Below are 16,587 nucleotides of genomic sequence, written 5' to 3'. Positions count from 1 at the left end.
CATGAGCCTCTGGAAGGTGGCAGGACTTTGAAGTGATAAAGCCCGTTAGGAGTTGCGAAAGCGGTTTTCAATATCCCTTTGTTAGGTCTATAGTGGCCAATACCTCATTGACCCAGTGCATCAGATATATATCACACTTTCAGCTGGCAATCAATTGGCAAGAGTCAATACAGAACCAAAGACTCATGTACACTTTTGGGACTAGCGGTATGGGTGAGGACCAAGCATTTCGAGAAGGCTCTATAATGTCTGCGTTGAGCATAGTCTCCACTTCTTGTTCTACCACTCTTCTTTGGCCATGGGAATGTGGTATGGTATAAGTTTAACCACTCTGGTCCCTTCTGTGATGATGTTATGTGATACTAGGGTCGTCCGTCTGGGCATCCCTGACATGAGACCAGGATACAGGTCCAATAGGGCAAATAATTGGTGTTTCTGTTTTTATTGGTTCCCGGGTGTCATCCCGAAAGAGTTGAAGGGCTATGTCTAGGGGTTTCGTGCTGTTCACATATTGCACCACCACCTCTGTGCTTGTTTGACCCGCACAGGGTTCTTCCCATCCTTTCAGTAGATAAACATGATATATTTCTCCTGTCTGACCCTTATGAGGTATGGCCACCCGATATGCAACCGGGGTCACTTTTTCTTGCATGTGGTAAGGGCCTTGCAATGCTGCCAGCAGTTTTTTCTCAGATGAAGATAGGAAGATCAACACTTTATCCCCTACAAGGAACTCTCTCAATCGTAATTACGTTTTTGTCTCTGTTGGGCCTTTTCCATAATTCTGTGTACTTCCTCCCACAGAGTGGACAGGGTCTCCCTCGATGCAGCACTATATCTTAAGAGAGGTTGGCTATCGTCCTCCTCTACTGTCCATTGTTCTACTGCCATTGAAGTAAAGGGCAAGCTTTTCTACCGAACAGCAGTTCAAAGGGGGAAAATCCTGTTGACCACTGTTCGTGTGTTCTAATGGCAAAGAGAATTAATGATAATTTCCAATCCCAGTCTCAACCTGTCTCATGGATAAGCTTCTTTAGCATAGTCTTAATTGTACAATTGCACCTCCCCAGTAGACCATCTGTCTGTGGGTGATAGTTGTTTGAATCTGTTGGATACCGAACAGTTTACAAATCTGACTCATTAGTTTGGACATAAAGGGGGTGCCCTGGTCCATTAAGAGTTCCTGTGGAAAACCTCACAAGAGCAAAGGAAGAGATCATAGCCTGAGCAATCACTACAGTGGACATGCTGGTTAGAGGAATTGCCTTGGGGCAATGAGTGGCGCAGTCCACCAGAACAAGAATGTATTGATGTCCCCGGGTGGATGGTGTTAAGGGCCCCACGAGATCCATCCCCACATGTTGGAATGGTACATCGATGATGGGATGCGGTCAATGGGAGCTCTGGTTACTCCGGCGGGGTTAAGCAATTGGTATCAGGGACAGGCAGCACAGAACTTAACCACGGCTTGGTATACTCCTGGCCAATAAATCTTCTCCAGCAAGTATTTTAAAGTATGTTCTTGAACACAGTGCCCCCCCCCCGCTTGCCATGAGCAAGATGTAAAACCTGACCTCGAAAAGGAAGAGGAACTACAAGTTGTTCTGTTTTGTGGCCATCTTTCTGAGTAACTCTATACAACAACCCTTTTTTTACACAAAAGAAAGGGCCAAACTGTCCCATCACGTCCTCCGTAAACTGCTTTCTTGCATGCATCAAGGTGCTATCATCCTTCAGTGCCATACGAAAACTCCTTTGGGGTGTCTGAATGTCTTCTTTGGATGAACGGAGACATGCAGTCGAGGTATGTGACAACAGATGATAACGGGGACGCTCCATAGTTTTTCACTACGGGTCTTTCCTCCCTTTGCAATGGGGACCTCTATCTCCGTATCAAAGAAGGGTGCCTCACGGAACCATCCAACCATAGTATTCAGGATTGTCAGTTTAGAAAGATACTCAATAAACTGGGGCAGGTATCTACCTAACAATATCTTTTTGGATAATGATGGAACTATTCCCACCTTCTTCACTTGGGGATCACCTTTCACCTCAAGTAACACATCAGCCACAAGGTAGTTTTCTTGTCCCTATGAACACAGGTTCCCTGAACATATTCTCCTTCTCTAATTTGTGCGATGGGAATCATTTCTTAGCTGACTACGGTATACAGAGCAACGAAGGGTCCACCATTTATATAGATATTTTTCCCATAGCTCAGAGCTTCTTCCCCAGTGGCCTACACAATACTCTTAGCATATCCAATCTCCATGGGCTCACTGTGAGGTACCATTAGGGGCAGTGACGGGTGATGTGTCCCCACTCTGCATAGCAAAAACACTGGGGACCTAGGAGCTGTCCTGCCCATCCCCCCAATGGTTTGACAGCTCCTCTTGGCGTGGGTAAGGCCTTTGACTCTCCTATTGGTTCTCCTCCCCGAGTAGTTAGTTTTGATGGAGCTATAGGGGTTCATGTTGGGGGCACTCTAAAATCTGGGAGCGGTGGGAAGCACAAGCAAAGTCGACTGCTGATTGCACTGTGAGTTTGGGGTGTTCCTTTACCCAAGACCAGGTATTTTTTGGAGGCACGCAGCTACAAATTGGTGAGAATAGTTTGGGGCTGAAATCTAAATCTATGTTTACACCTTCAGTGAATCAAGTGAGCAAGAATGTAGAAATCTTTGAAAAAGTAGTTGAAGTTAACATGCAGAAAATATTAAATGATTTCCACCCTCATTTTAATAATATGCCCAGAGAAATTGGAGAAGCAGTATCCTCTTTAAAAGATGATTTGAATATTACAATTACACCCGCAGATAAAGGCGGAGGTGTAGGTATTTTTGATACAGTTGACTATGAGAGAAGAGAAACAAAACTACTTACTGTGGAGGGACATTACACAAAGGTATTCACTAGGAAACTGGAAGCATTCAAAACAGAAGTGTTTATGTTAATTGAAACGGCCAAACAGAATAGCTGGATCTATGAGGAAGATTACAGATTACTTGGGAATAATACTCTCATAACACCAGCAATCTATGGACTTCCAAAGATCCACAAGCATGAAAAAGATGCTCCGCTTAGACCTATTGTGAGTTGTTTGGGGTCCGTGATGGAACCCCTCAATAAATATGTTAACTGTGGTTCACTGACAGAATATCAACCCCCAAAATATCACCGTACCAAAATATTGTGTCCAAAATATCGACCTATACTTATAATGGTAAGTATAAAAATATAGAAAAATAAATATTGTTGTATTAAATATAATTTGTAATATATATATATAAATTAAAACAAATATTAAATATATTAAATAGTAACATTAATTTAAACAAATAAAATATATGTAATTTATATTTTAACAAATATAACAAATAAACTTAATTAAAAAAGTTAAACACTCATATATATAATAATTAATATATATAATTACATATATCTACTTAAAAACAATTAAACTAATAATTTTAATTTATATTATAATTTAAAAAGATTACTGATATAAAAATATAACAAATATATATATATATATATATATATATATATATATATCCCAAAAGTGGCACAAGGACGCCACTCCACAGTAGATCAGTAGATTATTTGAACACAAACATTTTAATGTTGAAATCAGCACATCAATTCAGATATTTTAAAGTCCATGACTCGTCCTTCCTCATAGGGCAAAGGCTGACAAATATGGACACACACAACCTTAATTTCCGCTATTTACATGCACTCTCCAGTGAGTGGCATGCCGGTAGTTGTAGTGAAAATTAAATCCCTTGGGTGGGGTCCGTATATTTGCCAACAAATATTGCTTTGTTTTCCACTTCCAATTTTACAGCCCTCCAGTGGGCCTGAGGCATGATGTCTGGTTTCTGATTGGGATCTCGCAGTGCTGTTCACAGAATGTACGATTACAACTGTGTAGTCCCGTTTCATGTTTCAAACAGGTGGTGCATCCTCCGTGGCCGAGGCCGCCACGTGTTACATATCCCAAAAGTGCCTCAGGGCTCAAGGACGCCACTCCACAGTAGATTATTTGAACACAAACATTTTAATGTTGAAGTCAGCACATCAATTCCGATATTTCATAGTCCCTGATGCGTTTCGGAGAACCTTTCTCCTTCCTCATAGGGCAAAGGCTGTCAAATACGGAAACACACAACCTTAATATCCGCTATTTACATGCACTCTCCAGTGAGTGGTATGCCGGTAGTTGTAGTGAAAAATTCAATCCCTTGGCAAATATACGGACCCCACCCAAGGGTTTGAATTTTTCATTCCATAGAAGCGTCCACAGCTCGACCTCTAATTTTTGAAAGAAGAGCGGGGTACATGAGCGTTCTTCAAAATATACAGTAGTCACAGCAGTGTCATCATCTTAAATAGGGCTGGGCAGCCCATAATTGTAAATGGCAGTGTCTGCCATCACCCGGCATCCATTGTGAATCTGTCCAGCTGTGTTGCCAAATTCTGTTTGTAAAACACTCTGGCTCTCTTGTTATGTAGACCCCTAGAAATTTAAACTCCTTCAACACTAGTGGGACGTTAATCTAGATGTAGTGGGAATAGCAGGGATTTATCCCAATGTATGCGGTATCCCAAATACTCCCCGAAGATTCAGAAGATTTGTAGTATCCTATCAATAGACTGCCTTGGTCTCTTCATGTTTAGTAAAATATTGTCTGCATACAAAGAGATGTGCTTATCCCATTCCTATCCCCTGGAATGCCTCATATCAAGGGGTTCTGTCGGACCCACACTGCCGGGGGCTCTAACAACAAAGCAAACAATATTGGAGACAAGCTGCATCCCTGTCTCGTCCCTTTCTGCAATGGGAACACCCAGGACACTGTCAAATTGACTTTCATTCCGGCCAACGACTGTTCATTTAACAGCTTCACCCATCTCATAAAATTCTTCCCAAACCCAAGGCAACACTGCTAATAACAGCATTCCACACTATCAATAGCCATCCTAGACATGCAGAATCCCAAATAATCTACATATATTCAGCCTGGTTCCCCTGCATGGCAGAAATCCTGATTGGCCTTGGTGTATGAGAGAGGAGCTCATCGCACACAACCTCATGGATATAGCCTTTGCCAAGACCTTTACCTCATAATTGAGGCGGGAGATTGGTCAGTAAGACCCACACTCCTTCGGGGGCTTGCCCTCCTTTTGTATTACCATTATCATAGCCGTCCTCTGATCCGGTGGTAGAACCCCTACTGCCTTGGCCTCTTTATACATCCCCAGAAGGTGCGCCGTTGTTTTGTCCAGTATGCATTTGAACAATTCCACTGGCAAGTCATTGGGCCCCCTGCTTTACTGGACTGGAAATCCCGGGCCACTAAAATATCTCCAATACCGTCAAGTGACCTTCCAATCTTTCCATATCTTCTGTGTCTAGCTGCAGTAGGGTTATGTCTTGCAGGAAATCACTGCAGTTCAGTTTCATCCTACTAGTCGTAGACGAATATAATTTTTCGTAGTACGCAGCAAACGCCTCCGCTATCTCTTTTCCAGTGTCGTGTTGCTGTCCTGTCTACTATCCCTGCGAGCCATTTATTTGCTACTGATTTCATTAACATTCCGGTACCACACTTTCATTGTTTGCACTTGAGGATCAGACATGGTGATGGTAATGTACATTTACCCCCCCCCACACTGATTTCCTTGACGTTAATCAAGCATGGCCAACGTCCCTGGCAACCTTTACCTATGTGATTACCTCCCGCCCTACTCTCTGTCTGAGCACTGCATACTCTAACTTTAGATCCTTCATAACGGTTCCCTTTTCACCAACTCTATCCCGCCTGCTCCCACCCTGCTAACCTGCTAATTCGGGTGTGTTTACCACATCTTCCCAACCTGCAGAGCGCCTGTTGCCCACACAATAACATTGAAGAACTACAATAGGGGATGTCTCAGCCGCGCCAAGACAACCAGTAACTGTTCTATACATTTCAACCCCAGCAAGTAAACAATGTCCATGGTCCCCGTTTGTCCAAAAATGGTATTCTCTGAGGTTGTTTCTGGCTCCTCACTTTCAGTCCCGTCATATGGGTGCTGGTGCTCCACCGCCACCCGGAGCCTTGCTCTCATTCGATGTCCCAATCTGGCCCCATTCACTCTTACCTTCCAGGTTGCCCTGTACCTCAACTCGTCACCTCCTCTGCCCACCAGTTGCTCACCTGTCGAGATCTCAACTGTCTGCCTCTCCTGCGACTCCCCAGCCTCCTTGCTCTTCTCTGGTCATCTGCGGTCTTGTCTCGGTCCTTTGCTTCTATTCAGGCCTACTGTGCGCCACCCCTCCAGCCACTCCCAGGCTTCCTCTTAGGACACAAAGTGCCATGTTTTGCCCTCCGCAATTACGCAAGGTTTTGCAAGGAAGAGCATAATATACTTAATTTCTCTTTCTCACAGTTCTCTCTTCACTGTTTCAAAGCTCCTCCGTTGGCGCTGAACTTGTAACATGAAATCTGGAAAGAATCGGACCTAGGAATTTTCATAATGTATGTCACCTTTCAACCTGCCGCTTGGAGAATCACATCCCGGTCACTGTAGTTAAAGATTTTTGCGATTATCGTGCAGGGAGGGGCCCCTAACTTAGGGGGCGTCACCGGGGTTCCATGCGTCCTCTCCACAGAGTAACATTTGACAGTCTTCTGGGCTTTAGCATATTCAGAAAGAGGTGTTTCAGGAAGAGATCTGCACTGAAGCCGTCTGCCCCCTCTGGGACCCTCACCACCGTGATGTTATTTCTTCTTGCCCTTCCTATCTGGTCTTCAAGCTTTGCCGCCATAAACGTAGCCTGTTGAGTTAGGGTTTGCACCTACGCTTCCAGACATTTCGTCATCGACTGTAGTTGGGATATTTGCGTCTCGGCTGTTGAGACTTTTTCATTCAGATTTTGTAGATCTGCCCGATCAAATTGACTTCAATTGTCACTTTTTTCAATTTTGGTCTCTAGGGTGCCATTTACATCTTTGATCGCTGCCATGATTGCTCCTAAGGAGGGCTTCCCTGTTGCTTCACCCTACGCCATCTCCAATTGCCCTGGGACCACATAATTGCCCATTTTGTTGGTCTGTGGTGCTCCAGTTCACTTAGGTTTCATCATTCTTATTCCGGCTGCCCATTAGGGTTCGCCTCAGTTTACATTTTTCAATTTTGGGGAGGGTGAAGGTAGAGCAAGGCGTATTTTTACTGCCCCTCAAGGGCTGGGCCACACTCGCGCCCAGGCCCGCTCAGCTATTCTCTTGGAAATGTGGGGGCCCTCAGACACCTCACACCTGGCCCCCAGTCACTGTCCAGGACACAGACCAGTCTTTAACCCCTTCCTTTCGCCAGGCTTAACTCAACCCCTCCCCCTCCGAGATTTTCTTTTATAGGCCAGTTTTGTCCCAGGATAAAGGCCCGGGCCCTGCCCGAGCTCACTTTCCCTTCTCTCCACTGGCCGGAGAGGGATATCTTTAGCCCACGGCGCCTGTTCATTAATTAATTCATCAGCTCTTCCCGGTCCGTCCCGTTCTCGGGGTTCTATGTGGGATGGGGAGGGGCTCTACCGTCACCATCCTCTACTTGGTCTTCTATACTCCACTAAGCTACAGGCTTCTACCTCCAGGCTAAATTATTTAGTGGGCACCGGTCCAACTTAATTGCTCCCCCCTCTAGGCCCTGCAAATGGGTCTCTGATGTGCTGGCCTGCACACTGATACAAAATCTGGCCTCACCCAATCCGACACCTTACTCCTCCATGGGACTGGGGCCGCCCTATATATATATATGTATATAACTGCTCCCAAGAGGTTCGTATCTACCTACCGGGAAGTATTTCATGCAGGCAGTGAACTGAAAAGTAGAGATAGGTAATGAGATAACTTTGTGTATTCACCAGACAGCAGACTGGGTTTCTGCTATTATAAAGGGAAGCTCTTCAAGTTCAACAATGTGTAACATAGTATAATTAGCATCTTTCATAGCCATCGATTGCTCTCTACCTGTCCATTTAAATGGTAAGAACAAAGTGGTGGAATTAAGGTAATGCCAAGGAACGCACCCGTTCTTCAGTGTTTGGAGTGTCCAACTAAATTTCATTATGAATCTAAGTTGAGTCTGACCATGATTTAATGTAGGCACATCACTTAGCACAATATCAATGAGAGACGATACAATGTTATCCAAACTATAAATATGAGATGAGAAAGTATTTACACTATTATTTACTACAGCAAGGAATTCATCCAAATTATCTTGATCAATTTGGCGTAAACTGACTTGCAGCTTCCATTTGTGATAATTTCCAAATTTCATTATGAGCAGCATAAACAAATTGTTTATAACTTGGGGATTTTGGACCCAAAAGGAAATCAGAAAGATTCATGCCTTGGAAAGGAGGGAAAGATGTTGTTTCACTGCAAAAAAAGTGGAATGTTCTAACCACTGTTGGCATAATGTATCCATGGAATAAGTAGTCACAGTTTTATGCTGTGTGCATTGTGAATATCAGGGATCAGGTCGATTTGATTTGAACCCAGATGTGGAGTTTAAAAAATGAACATGACAAACATTAGTGTCCACTGCCCATATCAACCACCCTCCTGGAGCCATAAGTGAAGAATTAAACGTGCCATTCTGTATCATGCCATTTAATTGATCTTCAGTATAACTTGTATAAATTGCCAATCATCGAAAGGGGCAAGGGATGGAATCGTTGGAGTGTTCAATTATTTAATTTTAGCTAGTCCCATACAAGTAGTTTGTTGGACCGTATCATATAGAAAAATTATTTTTGTTAAGGTATGAGACATGCACAAAATAAAGACTCTGCACTTTGGACCTTTACAGGACTTAGTGCTCCCAATTGATTTCAAGTCAATACTGTCTTTCCAATAATCATAGCTGTTAAGGCTAATTATTTAATAAGGGTAGCTGTACAGAGTAGCTTAGTTTGAGTAAGTATATATTTTTTCAAGGGAGTAGGAACCAATTTAAAATAGTATGATTTTGGGTCTGATGCGTTATAACCAGTGAAATATGTGTACTTCATTTTTTGTGTTTTTCAGCTACCATGAGGTGGAATTGGGCAATGCTCCCATTGAGTATAATTATATTAGGGAGGCTGTCCACTAGTCCTATGCAAAAAATGATGTCAATAATGTTGATAACAGAACAAATCAGCATAGTTAGCTGAATTTAAATACAAATCCTCAGAGTCAAAGAGAGTGTAATATTGTAGTTCAGAAAGCATCAAATTTACAGTATACACATCCCAATCATCTGAATGCAACACAGGTATTATGACATCACCCATGGAAACTCGGAACACATATGGTGTTTGCAGGGTCTCTGTAGGACCAAATACATCGAGTGGTACTTTATCCCAAACAATTCCATCAGTGTCAAAAGTCAAGTCAAAATTATGTTTATTATGACCGTAGTCTTTAAACAAACAAGCAGTGAGCATAACACTCAGTGACTAAGAGTACTGAAATGTTAACAAGAGACTGGTCTCCTTTCATTTTATGCGAAGAAGAATGTGGGGCCAACACCCCGTCGACCAGTTCTACAGCAGAATGTTCTGGGAGGTAATGGCCATTGATCAAAAGGAACAAAACAGTCATGAACCCAATCTACATTAACATGAATACCATGAAAAATATGATCCAGATATATATCGAAGGTGTAACCAGATAAGTATGTTTTACCAGGAGATGAAAACATACATCCATGCTGGTGGTAAAGGCAAAACAGAAGACAACGAAGAACTGTCTGAAGAAAAATTATCTTGATCAATATAATAACCAGAATAACTCAGCAGAAATGGAGGAGGCTGTGATTCTGGATGGACAGTTGGTCTTGTACCGCAGATGGCGCATCAACTGGCAGATCAGAATACACAGTGTCCATTATTGAATGTGTAGAAGTTGTAACAGGTATCAGGTCACCTAAAGCCTCGATATCCCCCTTCTGAAGCCGTGGAGAATCAGCAAGGATGGAGTTCACGGGTTGTAAAGCAACATTCTATGTACGAATACCTCGAGGCATACTATTTAGGAATGGCCATATGGTGTAACTTGACATATTCAATTGAAACAAAACGATTTTCTGTGTATCCATGAAGTGGAGATAAAAATCACAGTTCTGGTACCCTGAAGAATAAGGACTGGAACAGGAGCACAATAGGAGGGACCAAATTATTTCCTGATCGCCACCTTTTCACAAACCAAATCACCAATCCCATCTCGCTGCTACCCTGGCCAGCTAAGCTGACAGAGGCCCATGTCAATCTGGCCCTGTCTGAACATCTAGCCCGGTCCAATGCCCTCGATCCCACACAGAATGGCTTCCGTGCTGGCCACAGCACGGAGACTGCCCTTCTTGTGATGGTGGAACATCTCCGTGCGAGGTTGGATGCTGGTCAGACGGCGGCGCTGATTTTGTTAGACCTCAGCGCCGCCTTCGATACTGTATCGCACAGCATCCTCCTGCAGCGGCTCGAGGAGATCGGTATCGGTGGCCAGGCGCTGCAATGGTTCCGCTCCTTCCTGGACAACCGTTCCTTCTGTGTTGCCATCCCTCCCTTCAAGTCCAGGTTCCAGCCTCTGGCCATGGGGGTTCCGCAGGGGTCCTCGCTGAGTCCCACGTTGTTCAACCTTTACGTGAGACCGCTGGCTGATGTCCCAAGGCAGTGGGGCCTAACTTTGGTCTCATATGCCGATGACACACAGCTGGCGGTTACTCTCAGCGGGGATGCGGAACAGGATGCCCCCAGGTTTCAGTCTGGACTGAAGGCGGTGGCCAGCTGGTTGACAGGTAACTGTCTCCAGCTTAATGCCACAAAAACAGAGGTTATGGTTGTCGGGAAGGGAGTGGAGCTCTGGGGCGATCAGTGGTGGCCTTCGGAGCTGGGCCCCACTCCGACCCCGGTGTCGGAGGTGAAGAATCTAGGGGTCTGGTTAGACGCTGGTTTCACATTCGTAGGGCACACCAAAAAAATTGCAGCCTGTTGCTTTGGACTGCTAAGAGGTTTAAGACCAGTTCTTAAATTCTTCAATGCCCCTACCAGACAGCTTGTAGTCCAGGCAACCATCATCTCTCGTCTGGACTACGCAAGCTCTTTGCTGGCTGGGGCTAACCAGGCTGAGTTAACTCGTCTGCAGCGGGTGCAAAACGCCGCGGCGAGAGCCATTGTTGGCCTACCTAGATTCTGCCCAGTGGCTAATGTCCTCCGCTCCCTGCATTGGCTCCCTGTAAGGAAGCGTATTCTTTTTAAGGTCCTTTGCTTGACCTTCAAAATCCTAAGAGGTATAGGCCCTGAGATTTTGGCCACCTCAATTTCCTTCTATGCCCCCACCCGCAACCTCCGATCTCAAGGTCAGGCACTTGCTGTTGTCCCCAGATTTAGGCTCAGCAGGATGGGGGGTCGTTCCTTCGGGGTGAAAGCTGCGTTAATCTGGAACACCCTCCCAGTTGAAATCCGACTGCTTGAGGACCTGTTGTCTTTCCGTAGAGCCATCAAGACTTTCCTGTTTTAGCCATCTCTCTGAGGCCCTATCTCCCTGTTGTGTCATGTTGCTCCTTGTCTCTGCGCCGGGACGCTTCTTCGCTGGAGTCGCTGTGCGCATAATAAATTGTTATAACATAACATAACATAACATACATAACATAACATAACATAGCATAACATAACCAACTTTATGAAGCTAGCCAGTAACATGAATTCTGAACATATGATTGGAGAGAAGGCAAATTGCTTTTTGCCAAAGTATTACAATTTTTTTGTAGATCCTCCAAGACAGTACAGTGGTTAGCTATGTCAAAAGTTGCAGCTGCTGCTACAACATCTAGACCACCAAGGTCGGGAACATACATCTTGATGCCAAAGATCATTTTGTACGGGGTCCACCCACCCAGAGATCTTTTAGGGAGATAGTTAAGCGCTCGCTGAACCCCATAAAGAAGAGTCAACCAGCCACGTCCCATACCCACTCTCGCTGGTAAAGACTGCTTTATCCACTCCACAACAGAGTTGCCCTCTGGCCTATATGGAGATGCATCTGCACTCCCATTGATGTCATAGAATCATGGTATGCCTTAGAGGTGAAAGCCGGTAGCCTTGACAGGCAAAAGCCGAACTCTGGTCCGAATGGAAAGCACACCAGGCATAAGATCCGACAAAGACCTGCAAATCCTTAATAACAGTTTGAGCGTCAGCTGAGCGCTGTGGCCAGACCCAGAGGAAACTAGAGCAAGAATAAACTGCAACCAAAATATATTTGAATTTATTGTCTAAAACAAGGGGACCACAATTAACAAGATTAACACAGCCAAATGGCTGATTCGAAATATAAAGGTGTTTCTGAGTGGACGGGACACAGTAGAACATTTTATTTGTTGACAAAAATCACGACATAAGACATAATAGCAAGTCTGTCAGTATAGACCCCACCACTAGTAACGTTGCTGTAAGAAATAAACAGTGACCGCAACCCCTGCTTGTGCAGATGCTACGCCTTCATGAGCGGCCATTATTAAAGAGTATCTTCGGTCGAGGTTAAGTATAAGACGATCACCAACCCCAGAAATTGCTACAAAGGAACCTTGTCAGTAGTTAACTGATAAGTATACTTGATAGAAAACCTTGAGGAAAAGCAGTTCCCTCCCGACATGAAGTATAGCAGCCAAGATGTCATCATCAGTTTTAGTCATAGAACGTGTAATCGCTGCTAATCTAGTTGTGGCTACTGCAGATTTGGCTGCTTCTTCAACCATTGAATTTCCAAGAGCGTGCACTACGGCACGTTGATGGCCCAATGTGTGTACAACATGTGTAAGTGGAAGGCGATCTTTAATATCAGCCACTTTCACCCAAAGCTTTTTATGCTTTATTGTGCTGCCTTTGGAATCACAAAAGTCATTTTGTTCCCTAAAATGTAAATTATCATTGTGAGATTGTACACAGTAGAAAGAATCACACACCACAAGGTTCAGCGACCCAGGATCAGAGGGCTCAAGTGCCAAAAGCAATGCTTTCAGCTCAGCCAACTGTGCTGTACTGTCACCTAGAGAATGTGTATGTGTCAAAGTGGAGCGGAAAACGTAATGAGTCATAGTGTCTATGTGACGGGGTCAAGAGGAATCGGCAATAGGCGGGTCTTAGTTTTACCAGGTTTTATTGTGTTGTACAGATGATCAGTACACATTTTTCTTAAAGATGTATTCCGTCGTGGAGATCTACTTCTACTGGGCCGCCTGTGATGACGTTCAGATGGATCGAGTCGGCGAAACCCTTCGGGACTCCGTCGGAGCTTCACGTCTGGGTCCGTTTTGACTCTCGGATTAAACAGACAGAAATAATCTTTCGTGAGAGGGGTGCTTTACATATACATACGTGAAGGGGAAAAGGAGTGAGGACACAATAACCCGTGTAACACTCTTAGCGGCGGACTACTGAATGTGCAAGGTAGTGCTCGGGGAAAGGTACACCGGGACAAGGAGGGATCAGGATTAATTAGGCGAACCACCCATACGTGCCACCCAGTTCCGGATAGTTTTGCGTACCTGAGTTAGCCACACACCTCCCCTAGGTGTGTGGCGGGGTGACTCGTAAAGTCTTTGGCCTCCTGGCTTCTCGTCCGTTCTTGATGCCACAGCTTCGTCGCACTCCACTTCTTCCTTCCTTTTTGCCTCCACGTCCGTACTCCTCCGCTCCTCGTCAGCTTCTCTCCGCACGTCGTCTTCTCTCCGGGTGAACAAGAACACCTGGTGCTGGCGTTCCTCCGTATAAGACGTCTCCGCCTCATCATACAGCCCCGCCCATTCCTCTGCTGTCTCCTCGTTAAAGGGCCAGTGTCTCTCCTCGTTCTCCTGTGTGCTGGCTTTGGCCTCGACGTTCTGTGAAGGGTAGAAGAGGGGTGTTGAAGGTGGAAAAACGTCCTGCAATGTCTCTTTAATATATACAGGGTTATCCTTTACTGCCAATCCGTTACAGTCTATTACTATATCGCAAGCTGCAGATTAGGTCTGCTTAGAACCAATGGCCGGTTGTTCTGAACCCTCAGTGTAAATCATACAGTTATATTGTGTAAGAGGATGAAGCCTGGAAGGCAGAGGATAAACATGCTCTTATTGAAAAAACTCATGTGTTTGTAGCAAAGAGTCAAAAATAAAAGAAACATCAACAGATGCAAAGACATAGCCCATTGAATCCAAAGCGGGTGTTGGGCTTTTGAATAAGGAACGCTAGCTTTTGTGACCTCCTCCAGGGCAGGCATAGATGAAACAACAAAGATGTGTTTACCCTGAGCAAGAGGCCATTCCTTTACTGCAGTAAAAAAAAAAATCAGTAGATGAAAAAACGCATCTCGGCAGGAGTGCAAAGATACAATTTATAAGCAATGGGCGTAGTGTCACCCTCATTGAATGTGACATAAGTAAAACTGATTGCACCTGGTAATATCCGGATGACCAAATTAGTGGTGTTAAGCGTGGTTTGTAAGAACTGCGTACCAAGTAGATCGGACTGTAAGTCGAGTAAAACCGTAGAATGTTCTGGAAGCCAAGGGAAGCATAAAAACTCAGATGTATTAAAGCATAAAGAGGTTTGATTCGCTGAGCGTACTCAGGAATGTAAGTGTTGCCTAAATAAAAAAAACAAGCAGAGACTGCAATTTTACGGTTAAAGGTGGTTGAAATTGTGCACACTTTAAAAAAAAATGGGGAGCCAAACATCTACCCTCATGGGTTAATTCATAACCAAGAAAAAGGACAGCAAGAAATGCAATGTGAGACTTTGCAAAATTGAACCTGTAGCCAAGTTCAGCAAATCGCGTATTCAATTCCTCATCTGTAAGGTATATGTCAGCGACATATGATAAAGCATCATGATCAATATTATGTGAAAGGAACACTTTAGGTGCTGCAAAATCACTGGGGTATTTCTGATATCCCATTGGTAAACGAGTGTATTGTCTCTGGAAACCGAGGGCAGTAAACGCAGACCAATCACAACCGAGGGCAGTAAATGCAGACCAATCACATCTCTCTGGAGCCAAGTTGAGACTAAAAAACGCATTAGAAATGTCTACCATAGTTTTAAATCCTTTATGGACGATATTGTTAATCAAGGCCGTACTGTGAGTGTTCTGCACTTCAAAAGTGCCTTTATGACTATTCAAATGTCAACAATCTAAGACTATACGATAAGAACTGTCAGGTTTCAAAACTGGGAAAAGAGAATTATTCATAACAGATACACAGGGCTCAAGAACACCCTGATATTCCAACTGACTAAGAATGTCTTTAAGGGACACCTTTGTGTCACGTTTTATAGGATACTGATGCTGCGGCTGAGGGGGGGAGGAACGAGTTGGAATAACATGTTACGGAGAGTTCAGATCCCAACCAACCTGGTTGCGATATAGGGAAGGAGCTAACGCAAGGGCCCACTAAGAAGCATAAGCATGCTGCGTCTCCGCAGGCAAGAGATGTGAAAAAGAAGGTAGGATTATATCTTCCCCGCAAGGAATAGCATTGATGGTGTGTTTAATATCATCTTCAATTTGAATATCTTAATGATAAAGTCTATCAGGAGGTGCAACGCGGGTATCTGCAGTCTCAACCGTAACAAAGGTTTCAGTTGCTTTCACCTCCAGAAAGTGGCGGAGTGTCTGTCGCACTACGGTGACTTCCGCTGCGCTGTTGAGAAGGGTCACCGCCAAACTCCTGTTCAAGAGAAGGGTTTTCAACGTCTGGGCCATATTTTGCTGTTAAAGCAGCAACCTTCTTCTTTTTGAAAGGAGCTCTATACGGAGGCAGTTTCTCTCTCTTGACTTTAGCGTCAAAAGAGCACTGCGTGTCCCATTTAGGCTGCACGGACTCTCCTTGCCTGCGATCCTTCGCCCGCCTCTGTCGTACTGTTGATTGGACGATTCCTGAAAGGCACAAGGAGAACGAAGAGCAGAAACCTGAAAACGCTCCAGAGTTTAAATTTTAGTGCGAACCTGCAAATCATATCATTGCTCAGAAGAATATGATGACGGTGAGCCGCCATGAGACCTGGGCTTCTGTTGTTGTTGTCGAGATTTATCCCAAGATTTCTTAGGAAAGACATGATGACCTTCTTTTTCAGGAGTTTTGCCGATAAAAATGCGCAGATAATCTGGACTTCAAATTATTACGTCCCAAAGATGTATAAACATCAGAAATAATTACAGTCAACTCACACACAAGGTCGGCTGTGGCCACAGCAGTAAGTCGCTGGTGTATAATCAAGGACGCTGCTTCACCTTTAAAATTAGAAAGAATCATTCCGGAGAGCAAGTGAAAATTACCCACTAGCCTCATCCCCAAAACTAGGGCAGGACCTGCCCCATGTTAATTCTGTACATGTTTGAGCACGACAGGAGTACGTCCATCAAGGGAATGCCATAACAATGTGTATACAGTGTAGCAAACACCGTCCCCCAGGTGTTGCAGTCGGCCAAGGGAGGGACCAGACCAGTAGGCAAATGCATTACAGAGTTTATAATAATGGGGCTAATTTCAAAGCCTCCACCCTGTGGGGTCTGCACAT

Source organism: Lissotriton vulgaris, chromosome 6 (genome assembly GCF_964263255.1).
Source record: "Lissotriton vulgaris chromosome 6, aLisVul1.2, whole genome shotgun sequence".
NCBI classification, from domain to species: domain Eukaryota; kingdom Metazoa; phylum Chordata; class Amphibia; order Caudata; family Salamandridae; genus Lissotriton; species Lissotriton vulgaris.
The sequence above is the reverse complement of the archived record's forward strand: the minus strand, read 5'-3'. Positions refer to the sequence as shown.